This window comes from Erythrolamprus reginae, chromosome 1 (assembly GCF_031021105.1).
Source record: "Erythrolamprus reginae isolate rEryReg1 chromosome 1, rEryReg1.hap1, whole genome shotgun sequence".
Lineage (NCBI taxonomy): Eukaryota > Metazoa > Chordata > Lepidosauria > Squamata > Dipsadidae > Erythrolamprus > Erythrolamprus reginae.
In genome coordinates, this window is record NC_091950.1 from 203,182,982 (window position 1) to 203,204,647 (window position 21,666).

At 40.7% G+C, this 21,666-nt stretch overlaps 1 long non-coding RNA gene across 1 annotated transcript; it reads left to right on the forward strand.

The window, feature by feature from the left end:
- Window positions 1-16,514: 16,514 nt before the first annotated feature.
- LOC139156399 (uncharacterized) lies at window positions 16,515-20,956 on the forward strand. The gene is made up of 2 exons (XR_011557311.1): window positions 16,515-20,559; window positions 20,593-20,956. It is a non-coding gene; the product is annotated as an uncharacterized lncRNA (long non-coding RNA).
- The last annotated feature ends 710 nt before the right edge of the window (window positions 20,957-21,666 follow it).

A 21,666-nucleotide genomic window follows, 5' to 3' on the forward strand; every position in this document is an offset into this window, starting at 1 on the left:
AATGAATATTTCCATTAAGTCAACATAGGCTTCCACTGATGAATTAAATTAGTTTTTAACAGTCGATCGCTTCTATACACATTGCTATCGGAGTGAAAGTATAATTTCTGAAGGCAAAAAGGATGCCACCTTCATGTTTAGATGGCATATGCATTTACGCCCAGAGTCCTTCAGGAGTTGGGCATCATATTATTTATTTCTTATTTATTAATTGGACTTTTATGCCACCCCTCCCCGAAGACTCAGGGTGGCTTACAACACATAATGAAACAATATATAACGTCCCAAATCCAGTTAATTTAAATTATAATCTTATTATAATTTATAATCGAGTCTGTGGAGAGGGGCGGCATACAAATCTAAATAATAAATAAATAAATTTAAAAAAAACAACCCAAACCATAAAAAGTCAGTCAGTCAGTCAAATCAATCAATCAACATGCAATTTTAGAAAAATCATTCCCTTCACATAGCAGCAAGTGGGAGGATGCAAACTTAAGAGTTTGTCCCAAATAAAGCATCCCTTTTGAGAAAAATGAACAAACGTGATATTAAATAAATATTAAATTATTCTTCTTATTATTTTAAAAATACTCAAAAAATCACCCAATCAAGAGGGAGAAGAGGTTTTTTAGTTCAGCAGAAAGGCTTAGAAAAATTCAATTCAGTTCAATACGTTGCTCTCTTCCTCCTTCCAGCCACAGCTCTCAGTCCTGGAATTTTACCGCTTCGTCCTTTATTGGTCCTTCGTCGAAAGATTATCGGGGCCACCACAAAAAAGCAAGCTTCGTCGCCGGGAAGGGTCTGCCTTAAAAACACGGTCAGACCCTCTCGATGGCCTAGTTCCATAATTCAGAGGCGGATCCCATCCGAAGCAGCCCCATTTTTTTCGCCTCTCTCTGTGCTCAGGAAGCCCCTTCCTCCCGCCATCCCAAGGAAGGACAGAAGCGGCCGCCGACCCCAGACTCACCTTCCCAAAAGAAAGGCCGCCCCTTGAACTCCAAGAGCCGGGCAGGGGAGGGCCTTTTTTTAAAAAAAAACTCCTACTTCAGCCCTAGCAGGTGAAGCTGGTTCCTCGAAGCGAGCGAGGGAGCGAGCGCCGGGCTTGCCTTACATCGCCGCCGGGCAGAAGAGTCACCTGAGCCGCGCGGCAAAGGCGAAGCGACGCAAGACGTCGGCGACTTCGGCCTGACTCTGCTACCACAAAGCCGCGTCTGGGGAGCATCCCCAGAAAAAGCCGGGCGATGAGCAGCCGGCGGAAAATTGCAGGCGGCAGAAGCTGCTCCTCTGCGCCGGCACCACGTGACCGAGGCCGGCTTCTGCCGCCAGCCTCGTCAGCCGCCTCCTCCTCCTCCTCGCCCAAAGGCAAGGAGAAATCCGAGGCCAGTCAGCCGCCCCGCCCGGGCGCAAACCGCAGCAGGCCTGACGGGTTGTTTGGAGAGAAGGCGGCATCTGAGTTCCCTCGCCCCGATTCTCAGCTGCCTTTGTCTCTCTCCGGACCAAATCTCAACCAACAAATGCTCTGTCCTACACATTGGCAAATACAGTAGATCACCAAATACAGGCTGAATAAACAAGACCTTGCAGACAACCCTCACTCGCTAAGGACCTTGGAATACTCATATTCCAAGGCTAATATGAAAGGCTAGTATGAAAATAAGGAACATAATATCAGTCTGTCAAATATAAATTGAGTGAGGATAGGAGCCACTCATAAAATGGACAAAATAAATAAATAAAATAAATAAATATTAAATGCCCTAAGTGTCAAAGCCCACTGCAAGGACATCGCCAAAAAGGCTTCAAGAGTTGTTAACCTAATCCTACATAGCTTCTGCTCCGGTAATCTCATACTAGCCAGAGCATACAAAACTTTTGTCAGACCAATCCTTAAATACAGCTCATCTATCTGGAACCCGCATCACATTTTGGACATAAACACTCTAGAAAATGTCCAGAAATATGTCCATTCCTCTACTCACAACAGAATACCCTACGCAACTAGATTTACAATCCTAGGTTTAGAAAGCTTAGATCGATGTCAGCTAAAACACGACCTAAGTATAGCCCATAAAATCATCTACTACAACGTCCTTCCTGTCAACAACTACTTCAGCTTCACACACAACAACACATGAGCACATAACAGATACAAACTTAAAGTAAACTGCACCAAACTTGACTGCAGGAAATATGACTTTCATAACCGAGTAGTTAATGTATGGAATTCACTACCTGACTCTAGTATCATCATCTAACCCCCAAAACTTTACCCTTAGACTATCCACTGTTGACTTCTGATTGTTAAGATATCAGTAAGGGGCGTGCATAAGTGCACCAGCATGCTTTCTGTCCCCTGTACTAATGTTTCCTCTCTTATTAGTATCATGTATATAAACATTGTTATATCTTTGTATACTACCAATATGTACTTGACAAAAACAAACAAATAATAGAATAGAATAGAAAAGAATAGAATAATAGAGCTCCACAAGAAATGATAATTAGTGAAAAAAATTAAGCTATAGCAATATTTTAAGAATAAAAATTGAATTAATTGGTGGTTGGCCCAGGAGACAAAACTAGGGGATTAGGTGACATTAGAGTCATGTAACATATGCCAAGGTTGTACAAATTATAAACATAGCAATGAAACAAAAATAATAATTTGAGAAGTGGCACCGCTAGTATGAAAATAAGGAACATAATATCAGTTTGTCAAATATAAATTGAGTGAGGATAGGAGACACTCAGGGAACGGTATTAGAGGGAGGAAGAGGAAGTAGAAGGGGAAGTTAGAGGAGTGAAAAGAAGTAGAAAATATAGAGTGTTAATAGAGGATGAATGGAGGGAAGGAGAAAGGGGAGAGAAGGAGTAAGAAAGTAGGAAGGGGATGAAGGTTGAGAGAGAGGAGTGTTGGGTCAGACTGAAGAATAAGAGTTGAAAAGGGTGCAAAATAAGATATTGGTTTATGAAATATTGAAAATGTATATATATCTTATTGATATATTTTAAGGCGTATATGTTTTGTTATAAAATGGAATTTGTGAAGAGAAAAAATAGAATAAAAGAGCTGGAAGGGATCTTGGACGTCTTCTAGTCCAACCTCCTGCTTAGGCAGGAAAGCCAACACCACTTCAGACAAATAGTTATCAAATCTCTTATTTGAAACTTCCAGTGTTGGAGCATTTACAACCTCTGGAGGCAGGTTGTTCCATTGATTGTTTTAGGTATCAGGAAATTTCTCCTTAGTTCTAAGTTGCTTCTCTCCTTGATTAGTTTCCACCCATTGCTTCTTGTCCTACCGTCAGGGCTTTGGAGAATAGCTTGACTCTCTCCTTTGTGACAGCCTCTGAGATATTGGAACACTGCTATCATGTCACCCCTAGTCCTTTTCATCAGACTAGACATACCCAGCTCCAGCAACCATTCTTTGTATGTTTTAGCCTCCAGTCCCCTAATCATTTTGTTGCTCTTTTTTGCACTCTTTCTAGAGTCTCAACATTTTTTTTAAAGTTGTGGCAACCAAAACTGAATGCAATATTCCAAGTGTGGCCTTACCAAGGCATTATAAAGTGGTATTAACACTTTGTATGATCTTGATTCTATCCCTCTCTTTATGCAGCCTAGAACTATGTTGGGTTTTTTGCTCACTGTAGCGCTCTGCTGGTTCATATTTAAGTGATTGTCCACTAGGACTCCAAGATCCCTCTCACAGTTACTGCTGTTGAACAAGGTACCGCATATACTATATATGTGCATTTTATTTTACTTGTCTAAATGTAGAACCTTACTTTTTTCATCTTTGAATTTCATTTAGTTAGATAATGTCCAAATTCAAATCTATCAAGATCCTTCTATATCTTAAGCTTATCTTCTGGAGTGTTGGCTATTCCTGCTAGCTTGGTGTTGTCCGAAAATTTGATGAGTTCTTCATCTAAAGGGGCGGCATATAAATCCAATAAACCTAACCTAACCTAACCTATACGCTTATCCACATCATTGATGAATATGTTGAAGAGTACTGGCCTTAAAACAGATCCATGGGGTACCCCACTGTATATGTCCCTCCATGTAGATGCAGTTCCATTGAGGACTACACGTTGAGTGTGGAGTACAGTGATACCTCATCTTACAAATGCCTCGTCATACAAACTTTTCGAGATACAAACCCGGGGTTTAAGATTTTTTTTGCCTCTTCTTACAAACTATTTTCACCTTACAAACCCACCGCCGCCGCTGGGATGCCCCGCCTCTGGACTTCCGTTGCCAGCGAAGCACCCATTTTTGCGCTGCTGGGATTCACCTGAGGCTCCCCTCCATGGGAAACCCCACCTCAGGACTTCCGTGTTTTTGTGATGCTGCAAGGAATCCTAGCAGGGGAATCCCAGCAGCGCAAAAATGGGCACTTCACTGGCAACGGAAGTCCAGAGGTGGGGTTTCACAGCGAGGGGATTCTCAGTGAAATCGCAGCATTGCAAAAACACAGAGGTCCGGAGGTGGGGTTTCCTATGGAGGGGAGCCTCAGGGGAATCCCAGCAGTACAAAAACAGGCGCTTCGGCTGGCAAAAGGGGTGAATTTTGGGCTTGCACGCATTAATCGCTTTTCCATTGATTCCTATGGGAAACATTGTTTCATCTTACAAATTTTTCACCTTAAGAACCTCGTCCCGGAACCAATTAAGTTTGTAAGACAAGGTATCACTGTACTGGATTAAAGTGACTTGTCATTAAACATGCTGCTAACCCTGTTTGGCTAGCCTTACTAGTGCCCATCTGAAATTTGCCCCTGGTGTTTATGGGTTTTCTGCTGTATTGCTCAGTGTTGGTAGACTTACACAATCTACAACAAAGGAGTACACTTTCAAGCAACTAATGAACATGACATAAATCAATAAAAACAAAGCATAGGCGCCGTGTCATATTTAATAAAACAGTTAAGGTCATATAAAGCCTAGGTTTTTTTAGAGAAGCTGTACCCAATCTGGTGGCCTCCATGTGCACTGGACTTGTAACTCCAAGACACATCATACATGAAGGGAATTCTCCATTGTAGAAGCCTGTTCAAAAATATTGAGGACTTTCATCTTCCTGAAATGTCCAATGAGCCATTGAGGCTCTGAACTATTTTATGGATGAAACATCCCAAAAAGGCAGATCAGAGAAATGCAAGGTAAATAAGGCCAACCAACAGAGTTGACTTTTTCCTGTCCTGTCCTGGATTATAATTCCCATACTCAAATGAAAATACAAATTATAAAAGTGGAATTCTTCAGGCAAAATAGATGGCTTTTGGGACTATTTAACTTGCTCATATTGCATTTTAGGAATTGAATATTTGACTCATCATGCACACAAAGTTCCATATAATTCCAATAAATTTTATTTTATTTCAGATCTTTGGAGCTAGACTTCACAATGGTTATTGAATGATAATGAAAGACACATTATATTATAATTACTATTATTTTCTTTGGATTATCACATTAAACCAAACCAATATCTGTGCCAAAGAGCTTATAAACGTTCAATCTTGAATCTTGGCAGAGTTAAAAATTGTACAAAGATTCACTTCAAATAAATCCAATAACTCATCAACAACTTGACCCAGAACTGGGCATATCATCTGCTCGGATTAGGATTGATTGATAGATGTGTTCAGTGAAGGGCTACCAAAATTTTTACTACCACAATATGGGCATTGCTTCTGCAGGACACCCTGCATTTTCTTTCAACATCTTTCAGTGCAAATTGGGTGCTCTGAGGTGGAGCTCCATTTTCACTACCCCACTGTGTCCCTCCTCTCCCCGTCCGGGCAATAGCCCACCCCTGGATGCGTTGCCCATCTACTTCCACTCTGTTGTGCAATCAATTGTGCAGACTGGGGGCGCTGTTAGATTTGCTATAGCTTCTGGATGTTCAAATGATAGCATTGTCTATTTTATATAGCAGATAACTCAACATAATCTTACACTTGAAAACTATAGTTATTGCATGGCCTGTGAATCAAAGCCATATATTGTGAACTGTCGTTTTTCCATTTTTTTCTAAATCCAATTGAGAATTCTAGTTCTTACCTATACAATTATAAATATTTTATGACTAGAATTTCTGAAAAACTGTTTCCACACATTTGAATCTGAATGTAATTTGGAGCCCAGTTGCATATATCAATTACTAAACTGGCTAAATTGGGCTTAGTGGAAAACACCTTGTTGAAATTTCCTTCTCAGAGATGATAGATAATTAATGATAGGCAGCCCAGTTACTTCTTGGCTAGATAAATTTGATCAATAAATCAATAAAATAAATCAGCATTCTCCAAAAGGACTCTTGTATCTTGGCACTTTAATTTCTCAATTCCCAGCATCAATTTCTGACAATGTGTAATTTAGCCTAGATTATTTGAAGTGCTAAATGAACAGAAAAGCAATTTTTATAACAGCTCAAACATTACAAAAGAGTTTAGAAAACAGCTTCATTAGCATCACAAATCATCTTGTTAATAAGGGCTATGAATTTTAAGTATGGCTACTAAATGCCATAAGAAAAGTATCCTAAAATTTACTGATGTTATATAGAGGCTACATGTTGCAGTGTTAAGAAATTATAAAGAGAATTTGCCAATCTTGATTGATAATTTATCAGTGATCTCTTGTGGCTGTACTATGTTGCATAGCAATTTGTGAGTCTAATGAAATCTTGTTTTAGCACTGAGAAAGATCTACTGTACTGTACTATCTTTGACTGTATCACTACAGGTGAAGCCAAAATAGAGCCAAAGTGTATTTAAGTTATTAAAGTGATTAGATCGGTTTAAAGGAAAAAGACAGCCATGTATCTGAAGAGATTTCCCCCCCAAAAAAATAATTATTAAAAAACCTATTATAAAGTTTTTTAATAATTCTTTTTATTATAAATTATAATTTTTTTTAAAAAACCACCAAAAAACTTTAAAAGTTTTTTATCCTATATCCTATATCGAGGGCTGGCAACAGAACAGAGGGAAATGATTACTGGAAAGCAACATCGGTACATTCATTTCGCACTTAACAACCAGTGATCCGAATCTTACATGGATTCAGGATCCAACAAAAGCAAATAAGCACAGTTCGCTCTTACACACCGACCGTTCATCGGCATGCTAAAGGCAAAAGCATGCTGGAACCTGTAGTTCGCTCTATGCTTTTGGCTCCGTTCTGCAAGAGGGGGAGGGCTAAGCGTAAAACAGTGTCAAACAGCTGAATGAACCCTGAGACTCGCTGGTAGTATTTTTGCAGCATTGCTGGCTTTTTGTCAATGGGACCCTAGGGCAGTGTTTCCCAACCTTGGCACCTTGAAGATATTTGGACTTCAACTCCCAGAAGGAAGGAAGGAATTCTGGGAGTTGAAGTCCAGCTGTCTTCAAGTTGCCAAGGTTGGGAAACACTGCCCTAGGGCATATAAACTGCTCAAAAAATAAATAAATAAATAAAGGGAACGCTCAAATAACACATCCTAGATCTGAATGAATGAAATATTCTCATTGAATATTTCATTTGCACAACTATTCCATTTGCACAACGGCATTTGAAATTGATTGTAAATCACTGTTGCTTCCTAAGTGGACAGTTTGATCTCACAGACGTTTGATTTACTTGGAGTTATATTCTGTTATTTAAGTGTTCTCTTTATTTATTTATTTTTGAGCAGTGTATAAGAAGCTGAAACAAAAGAGTTGGTTCACCTTGATCAGGACCATCCTAAGTCATTTTGCTACCTAAAGTAGAGCCTATTTGCTACCTAAAGTAGAGCCTATATGTCCTTCCTTTGCGGGAGGAAGGAAGGAAGGAAGGAAGGAAGGAAGGAAGGAAGGAAGGAAGGAAGGAAGGAAGGAAGGAAGGATGGATCATGGCATTCTAAACCAGCTAACACTGTAGCTTATTAGGTAAGCCACCTCGAGTCTTCGGAGAGGGGCAGCATACAAATCTAATAAATTATTATTATTATTATTATTATTATTATTATTATTATTATTATTAAACTAATATTTCAAATTCCTGACTTAAAAGTGTTTCTTAACCATGGCAACTTCAAAGTAAATAAACTTCAATTCCCAGAATTCCCTAGCCAGTATATTCTGGGAACTGAAGACCATCAAGCTTAAAGTTGCAAATATTGAAAACCACTGGTTTAGTGTGATGTGTGAACCCAGGTGTTATCTGGCTCTGATGGAGTTGAATAAACTGACAATCAAGTGGCAATATTTAGCTGACTTGGGGCCTGGTGCGTATTTGGATGGTAGCCCACTGGAAAATCCCAGGGCTATATGTTTTTTCTAGGAGGTGGGAAAATATCTTGGAGAAGACAGGAACAAATCACTTCTCTATTACTGATGAGACCATTATATAGACAATTTCCTGGAATCATCAGGAGTCAAATGTGACTCAAAGATGACTTTACATTTTCCTTAATCGAATGCAATTGATTGTATTAAAAGTCATTTCCTCCTGATTGCTTATTACCTCCAGGATGGAAAGGACTTGTGCAATTTCTAGATTACACTTTCATCTTCTTGAGGAAATATCTGGAGACACAGATGAGGGAAGAAATATGAGGAATTGGGCAAATTCTGCAGCATTTTGTAGCATATTGAAAGCTACATATAATAAGAAGGAACAGTAATTTTAAGGTAGGAGACTAGAGTAGCATCCATAGGTTCAGGGGCAGGCTACCAACCACAGTCCTACCGGAACACACTGGGAGCGCACCACTGCAAGCGCACCTGGCATGCACCCGTGCCTGGTGCACAGTTTGGCTTCTGTGCATGTGCAGAAGCTAAATATTGTGCAAAGACGTGTGCATTATTTCCGGGATTTTTTGCTTCCATGCATGCTCCCCTCGCTGCACCACTCGCCCTCACTCCCCCGCTGCATTGCTCACCCTCTCTCGCTGCGCCGCTCACCCTCTCTCCCTCCGCCGTGCCCCTTGCCCTCACTCCCCTCGCCAGGCCCCTCGCCCCGCTTACCTGGATCACCTCCTGCAGGGGCTATGGCACAGGGAGCAGGGTGGGTGGCCCCAATTCTGGCCGCACGGCCTATTCTGTGCTCTCCCACACTGCAGGCATCTCTCCTGTGGCCCAGGAGATCAAAGAGCAGGCCACATGACCGGAGCTGGGGCAAGATGCTTTTGCTGCTGGCCCCAGCTGCTGCTCTAGGCGTGGCAGCAAGAAATCTCCTTCTGCATGCGTTCAAGCAAAAAACCCGTTAATTTTTACCACAATTGCGCCATTGCGCATGCACAGCGCATGCACATCCGACGGCAATGGAGTGAGCCTACACGCTCCATTTCCGTCAACGGAATGGCATGCCCCCCGTTCCGCCTGGGTGGGTTCTTCCCGGTTCGGACCAGATCACCCAAACTGTTAGCAACCTGCTGGTAATGTAATTTAGGTGTCATAGATCAGACTCTGTCTTTGCCGGTCTGTGCTTTCCACCATCTCTCTTTTTTTGGAATTTTCAGTGATTTTTTTGGTTGTTGTTTGCATGGCTTCTTCTCCTCTACTGTGGAAAAAGCCACCCCTCCTGCCCGCACGTTAATACCCACCTATATTTCTTCATCCGAAGCACAGCTGAGTGGGTCCACAGCTGTGTTTCGGCCTGAAACCACCTTCTGAGCATGTCCGGAAGTGAAATTGCAGGAAGGGACACGCGTGTATGAGTGTGGCACCTGCATTCGTGCAACATCACGATGTGCACCAGTAGCGAAGGTAAGAGGAACCCGCGCCTGATCCATAGATATTCTTAGTTTTCCCTTAAAAAAATAATACAGTGGTACCTCTATTTAAGAACTTAATTCGTTCCGTGACCAGGTTCTTAAGTAGAAAAGTTTGTAAGTAGAATAATTTTTTCCCATAGGAATCAATGTAAAAGCAAATAATGCATGCAAACCCATTAGGAAAGAAATAAAAGCTCAGAATCTGGGTGGGAGGAGGAGGAGGAAGAAGAGGAGGAGGACAGTCACTGCCCAGAGTGAAGGGAGCATTTCTTTTCTCTGGGCGCTGGCAGAGGTTTATTCCCTCTCCAAGCGCCCAGAGAAAGGAAAATGCTTCGTTCACTCTGGACTGCCAAAGCCTCCTTAAGCGCCACCGAAAGGCTCCTCTGGCAGTCCAGTAAAGCCCGAGATTTCAGGATTAAAGGGGGAATGGCAGGAAACTGGCCAGGCCTTCGTGCCGCTCTCAAATTCCCTGGGAAACCTTTCCGGCCTCGGGTTCTTAAGTAGAAAATGGTTCTTAAGAAAAGGGAAAAAGATCTTGAACATCCGGTTCTTATCTAGAAAAGTTCTTAAGTAGAGGCGTTCTTAAATAGAGGTACCACTGTACTTAAGTGTTGGCATTTACTGAACGCCCTAGTAACCTCTACAGAACAGTTAAAGTGAACCCACTTACAAAATTGCCACCATTTAGAAACAAAGTAAAAAAGTTTTTAAAAAATGTAAATGTAACAAAAAGCAATAATTAAAAGAACTTAATACTAGACCCTTTTTAGATTTGGCCCAAGAGCAGGTGGCATCTATCCAGTGGAACAAACAGGGAACCCTAAAGGCTGAAACATCTTTTTTTTTTTTTATTCTGATGCTGTTGTAACTGACTTTTAGGGTTAAGACGGGATTTATTTTACACCTGTGTCTTTTGATAATTCAGGGGGTTTTTTTGCCCCAAAACAAATTGCAATCTTTAATCTTTAATGAGTAAAGTGCCTACATGGGACATTAAAGCAGTTCAATCTCAGTGCTAATTTATCATTCTTCCTTCCTGGAACAAACAACATTCATGTCTTTGCTGTTAACTAATTAACTATCCCCATCCTTGCATACTTAGCAACATGCTGGTTCAGTTGTGTAAGGTTAAATATTTTACCCCATTAGCTAATTACAAGAATGTGCTCTTACTCTATTTCTCCCCCCTCTTTCTGGCCTAAGATAACTGTCAGTTTTCTAGCACAACAACCATCTGTCAGTCATTTTTCAACACTGGAATGAGGGAAGTTGAGTGCACAAATCAGTCCATACCACTTTACAAAGAAAACCAAAAAGATATTTATTATTTATTTTTATTTTATTTATTATTTATTATTTAGATTTGTATGCCGCCCCTCTCCGCAGACTCGGGGCGGCTCACAACAAGACACAACAAATCGTAACAAATCCAAATAAATTTAAATATTTAAAAAGTTTAAAAAGAGTCCCAATATACTAACACACACACACACACACAAACATACCATGCATAAATTGTACATGCCCGGGGGAGGTGTTTTAGTTTCCCCATGCCTGACGGCAAAGGTGGGTTTTAAGGAGTTTACGGAAGGCAGGGAGAGTAGGGGCAGTTCTAATCTCTGGGGGGAGTTGGTTCCAGAGAGTCGGGGCCGCCACAGAGAAGGCTCTTTCCCTGGGGCCCGCCAACCGACATTGTTTAGTTGACGGGACCTGGAGAAGGCCCACTCTGTGGGACCTAATCGGTCGCTGGGATTCGTGCGGCAGGAGGCGGTCTCGGAGATATTCTGGTCCGGTGCCATGAAGGGCTTTAAAGGTCATAACCAACACTTTGAATTGTGACCGGAAATTGATCGGCAGCCAATGCAGACTGTGGAGTGATGGCGAAACATGGACATACCTAGATAAGCCCATGACTGCTCTCGCAGCTGCATTCTGCACGATCTGAAGTTTCCGAACACTTTTCAAAGGTAGCCCAATGTAGAGAGCATTACAGTAGTCGAACCTCCAGGTGATGAGGGCATGATTGACTGTGAGCAATGAGTCCCGGTCCAGATAGGGCTGCAACTGGTGCACCAGGCGAACCTGGGCAAACGCCCCCCTCGCCACAGCTGAAAGATGGTTCTCTAAAGTGAGCTGTGGATCGAGGAGGACGCCCAAGTTGCGGACCCTCTCCAAGGGGGTCAATAATTCCCCCCCCCCAGGGTAATGGACGGACAGAAGGAATTGTCCTTGGGAGGCAAAACCCACAGCCACTCCGTCTTATCCGGGTTGAGTTTGAGTCTGTTGACACCCATCCAGGCCCCAACAGCCTCCAGACACCGGCACATCACTTCCGCTGCTTCGTTGACTGGACATGGAGATAGCTGCCTTTGGGCCAAATAAAAGGTGATTGGAAAAGTGGAATTATATTTTTGTTGTTCCAAAACATAAAATGTTGGCTTCTAGCTGATGTGGAAATTAGCCAGAAGCCATGAGCTTAATGATCATGTATTTATTCAGTTTGTATAGTAGTGTAGCTCAACAAATCACTCTTAATGGTGAACAAAATTAAAAAAACATTGCAAAAATTAAAATACAATGCAGTTGAAAAACATCCAACCCAAATTATTAGTACAACAAAGAAGCTGGTTCCCTGAGCCCAGAACCAGGCCTTCATGGCTTTATGAAAGGCCAACAGGGTGTGGGGCCATCCTGATATCTGGAGGAAGAATGTGCACAAGGTGGATGCTATGGCAGAAAAGGAATGTCCTCTAGGTCCAGTGGTGGGCTACGAGCCAGAATGCTAAATTGCGCTCACTGCCGCGGCTCGTATGTTCTTCTTCCTTTGGAGGTAGCAAAATTGTGCATGGGCCGCAGGTGTGCCTATGTTTCGGTGAGGGGTTTTTGCTTTCACGCATGCCGAAACACGGGTGCACCTGTGGCTCCATGCACGATTTTCCCTCTCACAGTTCCTGTTTTTGAGCCAGGTTTCACCTAGTCTGTACTTGTACCTTTGGGGTTTTTTGTTGACATTAGCAGTGGTGGATTCTAAATGGTTTTGTTACCAGTTCACATGCTCACTCACGTGCACAATCCTGGGTGGGTGGGCGGAGTCTCCCACTGCCACTGCTACCAGTTCAGACAACCAGGCTGAACCGGGCGCAACCCACTGCTGGACATTAGACCAGTGAAGGGCCGCACTTACCTTCTTTCCCTACCGTATCAATCCCGGATGCCGATGTGGGTGCACACACTCCCGTGCAAGAATTTGCTTCTGTGCATGCGCAGAAGCAAAGAAATCAGTGAAAATTGCTGAAATCTCAGGTGAGGACATTCACATGTGAGAGATTTCAGCTATTTCTTTGCTTCTGCACATGCGCAGAAGCAAAGAAAGGTTGAAAATCACCAAAACTCGCCGATTTTTGCCAATTTATTTTGTGCTTCAATGTGACCGTCTTTGGAAAAAGCAACTTTGAAAGGCAACTTTATCCTGAATAAATAAGAGTAGAAGGCAATCAAAAGAGAGATAAATATAGTCATAGAGGGGGGAAATCAACTAATGACTTATTTTTGTAATGACCACATAAAACCTCCAGGATTAGAAGAAATGGGATTTCAAATATGGGTATGGATTGCAAATATGGATTGATGGAGAATATCAGCAGATGGAACCGGTTGCTTCTGTGTGCTGCTTACACAATACATTGAGAGGCTTCTGACTGGCTGTTGTGATTCCGTCTGAGGCCCCTCAGGGAACGGGTGATCCTCTGCCGGCTTCCTGCTCAGAGGGGGAGGATGAGGAACAGGAGGTTCAGGCAGACGGAGAGGAGGAATCTCAGGCTGAGGGAGAGGGAGGACAGCCAGAGTCCCCCTCGGGGGAGCTCTCCCCAACAAGCAGCCTGGATTCCTTAGATGAAAATGCACAAGCAATCATAGATCTCCGGCAGAGAAGAGCAACACAATGAAGGGGACAATTAGCCAGGTACTTTCAGCACTAAAGAGGCAACAGCTGGGTTTGGGCGTGGTGCTCTCTGAAAAGGCAGACCCACCCTTCCTGGCTTGTGGAGTATTATCTTTGGGAGTCCTGGGACCTGGCTGTGATCTTTGGCGTCTTGGAATTCTGGTTTGTGACATTGAATACTGAAACCTTGGGGGGAAAAGGTGTGGGTCTTATTCTCTACAGTGGTGGGTGTGCCAGCAAGAAGTCTGCTGTATTGTCTGGCCATCAGGACTCTGCTGTGAAGTCTCATAGCCTGCCTGTTGGGAAGAACAGGTTTTTCTCTGTGTTTATTTTTCAAACTATAAAGTGCTTTTGCTTTTACCAGCGTGTCTGGCTGCTTTTTCCAGTTGGTGTTGAAGTCTGGGGGCACCCAGACAGAACACTGGCCATAGTGGAAACATGATCCTGGGATAAAAGTGCTTTTAGTCTGATCAAACCGGGCTCTTACGATTCTTTTTCATTTTCTATCTGTCTGCCTCACAGTACTGTAATATAGAGCAGGTCTTCAGCCAGAGGTAATATTCAGATGTGAGCGTTCTTCCAACATTGTTGCACATGATGGTGACTCCAGGATTGCTGGGTTTACTTTGAGACCACAAGTTGCACACAAATGCAGAGCATTATATCTGTGGAGAAAGTAGCAGATGTTTGAAAATCACATGTACATGATCATATATCTTAGAGACTCCAGGTGCAGTCTATGATGTGCTTTGTGATAGGAGTACACCTATTTTTGTTAAATACGTAAGCAAAAAGTTCCAATGCAGAAAAGTAGATATATGTTGTGACACGCACACACCCAGCAGCTTGTGCAGCTGGTAGCGGATCCCATCCGAGATGACGCCAATGAGGTGATGCTGGCACACAAGTTGGATAGTGAGGAGGCTGGTAAGGATTCGGTGGCAGTGGCAGAGGTTCAGCCAGGACTTCTGAACCTCCAGCACCTCACAGCAGAGATGAGGAAGAAGAGGAGGAATCCCTTCTTAATGCACATGTGCTACGTTTTCTCTGGTCTGTAGTTGAGGTGGAGCAATATAACAATTAATTGTGGCACCACAATACTTGTTTTTTTAGGTTGCTAGCCAGTACGGGCCACACTGCGTACCGGTAGCGAAAAATGGAGCTGCGCTTGCAGCTCTGTGTTGCCGGCATGTGTGCGCCCCAGTGAGATTTTGCTTCTGCGCATGTGCAGAAGCAAAAAAAAATACTGAAATCTCACGCGCACATGCCCTTTCATGAGATTTTGCTTCCTTCCATATGCAGAAGCAAAATCTCGCTGGGGCATGCGATCGTGCACACTGGCGACGCAGACCTGCGCATGCATCATACCAGTAATGGCGGTAAGTACCAACCCCACCTGCACTGCAACATTGTTTGAGCTAGGAAGTAGGCAAGGTAGGACCTGGTCAATACTTGATTAAGAAATTTCTAAATAGCTCAGGATCTAGTTTAGGATCTAGTCAGAAAAAGATTTTAATGGTAAGAATATTATAAATACATAGAGTAAATCCTATTTTCCTCTTGTTTCATTTCATTCACTAGATTTTATTATAGACCATAATCATCTGCTACTTAGTAAGTTTATTCTAACTTGTTATCTAACTTGACTCATGTAAAAAATTTTACGTGTAACTTAAGTTATTCTGAAAATAATTCATTTTAACTATGTGAGAACAATCCCGTAGGAATAAGTAGGAACTTTCTTCATGGTTTTGCAAATTGCTTTCTAAAAATAGCTCGGTGATTAATCTCTGAAACTACAGTGTTGTCCATGTGACTCAAGTGTTTGGATGACTTGATAGAAGCAATCATATTTTCCAATCTGTGGGTTATTTCAGTTCCTTATTGTCAAAACAATAATCCTTGTTTCTACAATATCCGGTTTTTTATTTTCTATTTAGGAGCATTGAGCATTCTTGTGCGTTTCTCCCATTTTCTGAAATCTGCTTTTACATCAAATTTAGTACTTACTTTGATGGGATGTCTGTCCTGTAATATGCAGTTTCAGGAATGACATCCGAGCAAACCTAAGGTCTTTTAATTAAATGAATGCTAATGCTAACCTCAAAGTAAGCTAATGTCATTCCTGGGAAACTTTGGAAAGAAAACTTGTTTCCGTCCAATTCTGCCATGTGATGTAGACCATCTTCACACGATGGTGCTACAATTATTCTTTACTCTTATTCTCCATTAATCTGGCCATTCATTTACTAAGGAACAAAACAACCATCTCAACAGACCTGTGATTTCTGACCCTGACATTTAAATAGTATTAAATGGCTATTACGGTATATAGGGCCACGTAAAAAAAAAAAAAATCCTTATCCACATAACAAATACAAGCAGGCTTCCACAGCCTCATAACTGGAGACCAAAAACGATCAAGGGTGTTTGAATCTTCATAGGAAGGTTGTTTATAAAGCAGGAATCTTGAGACAGAAAGCACACTTCCTAAATCCTATCTGTAAGCCCTGCGTGGAAACCAAAACTGGTGGGACACAGAACTTATCCACCTTGCCTGATAGAATAAAATAACATTCTTGTGATCAATGTTCCCTCTAATTTTTTTCCGGTGTGGGCGGAAAAGTATAGTGTCTGAATGGCAGTCCCCTTGGGACTGGGCCGCATAGAAATAAACAAACAAACAAACAAACAAACAAGAAATAAATAAGAAAAAAATCCCTTCTTTTTTATTAAAAGAAATTAATAATTTAAAAAAACCAAAATCCATTACTATTAAAACTAAAACAACCAGCAAAACCAAAAACATAACTGAGAAAATAATCTAAAGAATCTATAGAATCTAGGCATCTAAGGCCTAGATGGATACAAAACACTCTTATTAGAGTACTAAACTTCCGACCTTTTGGACAGTAGTTCTTGCCAGAAAAGCAAGAATGTACAAAAACATGTTTACATCCTGTAACAAGATGAAGAAATCCTATTGTTTATGCCAATAAACATTCATAAAGTCTTGATGGATTAATCTAGAGAGTTCCAAGGAACTATGATGAAATTGGATGCAAGACAACCCCATATATGGACAGGAGGAAGGGGGTGTAAATTAGACATGAAACTCCTATAAAAGATGGTTGGTGAAGTTAGGTACTTTACCTTTTTAAGTACACCTTTTGAGTGTCTTCAATTGGTCCTGATATGATACAGTGTTATCATATTGGTGTCTTTATGTTATGTGTTGATATATGTTATGTGTTGATATATGTTATGTTTAATAAATGTTTCTATGATATATATATCATGTGGTCTTTTAGCTTTTATTCTCATGGTCTGGGGAATTTTTTTAACAATTGGCGCCCAACGTGGGGCCCGAGGACTTTTTTCCTGGATGGAGGACGAGAGAAACCTGGCAGGGCCCTTACTGGAGTTTTTTCCAGTGGCTGGTTTTCTCTTGCTTCCATGTCCAGGAATTAGCTTCTTTTCGAACTGAGAGGCCAAGAGAATAAGAGGTTTCCGGGGGAAAAATTGCAGCTGCCGGCGAGAGCAAGCGTCCTTGGTGAGTAAAGGTGGCCAAGGGGTCTGATCCTGAGTTGGTGATATGCACTAGCATGATTGAATACATGTGGGCACGCAGAGCATGTGAGAGAAATGTCTCTATATTTGTGCTGGGTTCTTGTGCACGAGAACTAATTTAAAACACATGTTGGGTGGTGACACTGTGGAGAAAGAGTTTTAAAGGGATCAGAGTGGATATTTACATAGTTGAATATTGGCTTGCTTATGTTTCACTTCAGGGTGAACGTTTATGTCATAATGAAACAGGGGTTTTATTATGGAACAAAAATATGGGTGTTGACTTTAAATTTAGGACATAGCGTATGCTAGGAATGGGTTTCGTCTACTTAAAAACTGACAGCAGATGCTGTGGTAGAAGTATGTGTTTTGTTTTGTTTTTCTTCTTTCTTTTTCTTTCCCCCTCTCTGACAAAGGATGACGGCTGCTGGTAAGTTGTATCTTGAAGAGCAGAATGGTGTCTTTATGGGGAGATAGCAGCTGTGCTATGTAATATTTTGTCCTTTTGTTGGTATGATTTAAGAAGTGTAATACATATGGTTATAGTTAGATTGCTGGTAGAGCGAAAATATTATTGCAAGAGGTGTAGGGAAGTCTAACTGATATTTTTGAATTCTTGAGAAATAGAGCTTTTGATAAATGTGATTAATAATCGAAGATAGAGGTTTTGGGTGAGCAGATGGTAAGTACTAAGGGTTTTTTGTTTTGTTTGATGAATAGGAGTTGAGACTGTATGTGTAGGGTTTATAGTATTGCTTGTTTAAGACAAGGAATGTGAGAATGTGAGGCTGTCTTGAAGTTAAGTGGGTTGACAGGCTGTGTTTTCTTTTTGAGGAGGTAAGTTGTTAATTGTTGAGGGGCTATTATTGTTCCTGGGATAGTTTGGTGCAGTAGGTTTGAAGGAGAATTAATTGATTGCAGCAGGCTTGGTTTATAAGCAGCTGGAGATGAGGGGATTTGTGGATATTCGTTATTTGAGAGAGTGGAGATTTTAAATATTGTATTGGGATAGATGGCATGTGCTTAATACACAGGCGAAAGGTTTGCAGTTCTGTGGCTGAGTTGTTACGTATATTAAGAGGTTGAGGATGAGAAAGAGTTATAAAGGTTTTTTTTTTTAATGACTTTATGTGGCAGTTGGAGGGAATTCCGTATAGGTGAATTCCAAGATTAGTGTGTAGATGTGGGTATGAAAGAGGTTTTTTTTTCCATGTATAGTAGTGTGTATGTTTTACATATGATGAACTGGAGTCCAGTATTGAGGAAAATAACTGGCTATTTTTGATGTTTTTTGATATAAGTGTTTATCTTGGTTTGAATCAGAGAACTGAGATGGAATGACAAGCTTACTAAGTTACTAGTAATTACTTATTAACACTGTATCTCTAAAACAACCTAGTCAAGATACATAGCAGGAATTGGATTTTCTTTAACAATTGCCTTTTATATCTGTTGGAAGTAATAGTCTCCTATTGTATGCCCATAAGAAAATTGCTAGCTGGGAGATTTTGAAGGATATCTTGAGATTCAAGATGAGGGGAATCATATTTTATTTTATTGTAAAAAGCTTTGATTATGAATTATGAATTGTACACAAATCTGATAAATGAAATAAAGTACTGGTAGGGAGTCTTGTGGTGTTATGAAATGAAAATATTTAATTGTTGCTGTGACAATTGTTGCTGGATTTTACAATGCTCGTAAGGAAGCTAAACATTTTAGGAAAAATTTCACAATTGAGTAGAATTCGATGATAGATAATTGTTTTCTGGATTAAATCTGTGGCATCATTGAATACAGCTGAGAAGCTCGTGTAGATTTAGATAAATTGGTTCTGTGACAATAGATTTTTGCACTGTATGGTAACGTATTTCTGGATTTGGCTCTGTTTTAAGGGAAGAAAAAGTTGTTTATGAGTGTATGAATGTTGATTGTGCAACATTTTTTTCTTTTACATATTATTTTCTCTGGTTTGTAATGTGGTTTGTAATCTGAGAGAATGCAGGGAAGTGTGGTTGTTTTGTACAGTATGGTATAAGTAGTGTTTATACATATGTTTGGGATTGTGGTTCCGTTTTTTTATATTGTTTATTGATGAAGAAATACTCCTATGTGAAAACTGTTAGAAGATATGATGTGGGATGATACGTATGAGCATGCTGGAATGAAGCCAGCGATTACATAGTGGAGCGGTTTGCCTGTTGTCATTTTTATGAATTGGTAGAGAGCTGTTTGCTGAAGAAAGGGGGTTGGATTAGATGACCTTTGAGGTCCCTTCCAACTCTGGCTGTTATAATAGTAATGTTGGTATTTGGGTTATTTGTGGCAGTAAATGTTGGGTTAGCTACAGAATGTAATATAAAGTGTATAGCTATATTAGATAAACCTGTTGTGATTTAGAAGACAGGTAGTTTTGATAATTTTGGATTGATGATTTCCTGTGGTGAAGGAAGGTGTTAGAGGCTGAAGGCATTTGAATGGATTAGTATAGACTGATAGGGTGTCTGTTTATAGTATAATTTTGTTTAGCTGCTAGTAAGTGAACTGGGAAAGGTTTTGTGAAAGGGGGTTGCTTTACAAATGTAACAAAATTGGATAGAAGAGATTTAACAAGCAGTGGTAGTAAGCAATGTATGTGATAAGTAGGGGTTTTTTTACATGCTGTCTGAGAAAAATAAAGCTGAATGATCGGTGTGACTGATTATAAGAAATGCCTGTATAAGATGTGGATTATTGAGTAAAGATGAGGTGCTGTAAAAGAGGCAGTAGGGAAGAAGAAGGTCAAATAATTTAACTTAGTGTGAGAAATATGTTGGACATATGCATGAAAGGATGCATAACTGTTTTTCATTCATTGTGAAAGAAAGTTTGTTTTTGATTGAGTGTGAATGAGTGTATATACTAAAACATGGATATTGGAATAACATAAATAAGGGAATACAGTGGTTGGGATGAATAACCTGATACTGTTGATAACAAAAGTAAATCTGGTGTACCTGGTGAAGAAGGTACTCCAGGACAAGCTGATATTAGTAGTAGTCAGCCCTGCTGGCTTTAGTGGTGTTGCTGGGTTTTTTTTTGTTTTGAATTACTTGGTTTTCCTGTTGACCAGGAATCTCCAGGCGAGCCTGGTGAACCTGGTTAAACAGGGCCTCAAGGTTTTTGTGGTTCAATAGGTTTTTTTTGGAGAATCTGGATCTTGTGATCCAGGGTCTTATGGCAAATATGGTGATACAAGGTTTAGGTGGTGCTATTAGTCCCCACTGGTGAACCTGGTCTGATGGGTCTATGAGGTCTTCCAGGACAATTTGGAAGCCCAGGTCTAGGTCTTCCTGGTTCAACTGGACCTGATGGTTGCCCTGGTCCAGCTGATCCAGCTGGTCCACAAGGTGAACCTGGTAATATTGAATTCCCAGGACCAAAGGGTCTTTAATGATGAACTTGGAAAATCTGGAGAGGAGAGTATTTCTGGATCTCAGTGTACTGTTTGAATTCAAAGGAATGAGAGGACAAATTGTAGTAGGTAACCTGCTGGCTGGTTATTTCAGTGAATTGAGTGGAAAAAAAAAAATGCCAGCAGTTGAGATATGTATTTGGGTAAGAATTGAATCCTTTAAGTGGATGGGTGAAAGCATTTTCATTTGTAATGATAAATACTTAAGATAAGAGTGAATATAATAGTAAAATAAATATGCCTTGGTATGGAAAAGTATATGTATATTAATAATGTATATTAATAATGATAGAGGTACACGTTTTATGGTCTATTTAGTAGAATAGGGAACTGAAAAGAATTCCCTTCGGTCTGAGTATATTTGGCAAAGGCTGGGGAGAAAATTGAATCCCAGAAGCAGTATAAAGTTATAACAACTTTGAAACGTTTACCTTTAGCATTTGTATGTGTATAAATGTTTGTGCAATGTATATTTAAATGTGTAATACTGGAACGAGATGCACTGAGATGCTAAATTGTCTCTGAAACAACTAAAAGAAACTTGTCCCAGTTTTTTCTCGTTTAAGGTCTGACGGGCTGGTGGCTTATTTACAAGTGCATAATTTTAAGAGTGAGGACTGATTCCTGAGTGAAAACTTAAAAGGACACAACTGGAAGTTTATTTGGGACTGTCCATTGAAAAGACTGATAATGATTGAGATGACTGTGCATGCCATGGACACATATGAAGGGTTTTATGCATGAAGGAATGGACTTTGTCAGTTTATCAGTGTCTCCCGGAAGAAGAGTGAGAGAAAGAAGGACTAAGAAACCTTTTAATGTTTTTTTTTCATAAATGGAACTTTGGAGGGTGGATTTGTGAATCTGGATAGGAATGTTTTATTTTGCCATTGTCATTTTTATATTTGAATAAGTCACATTTATGTTGTGGAAATTTGTGAATGTA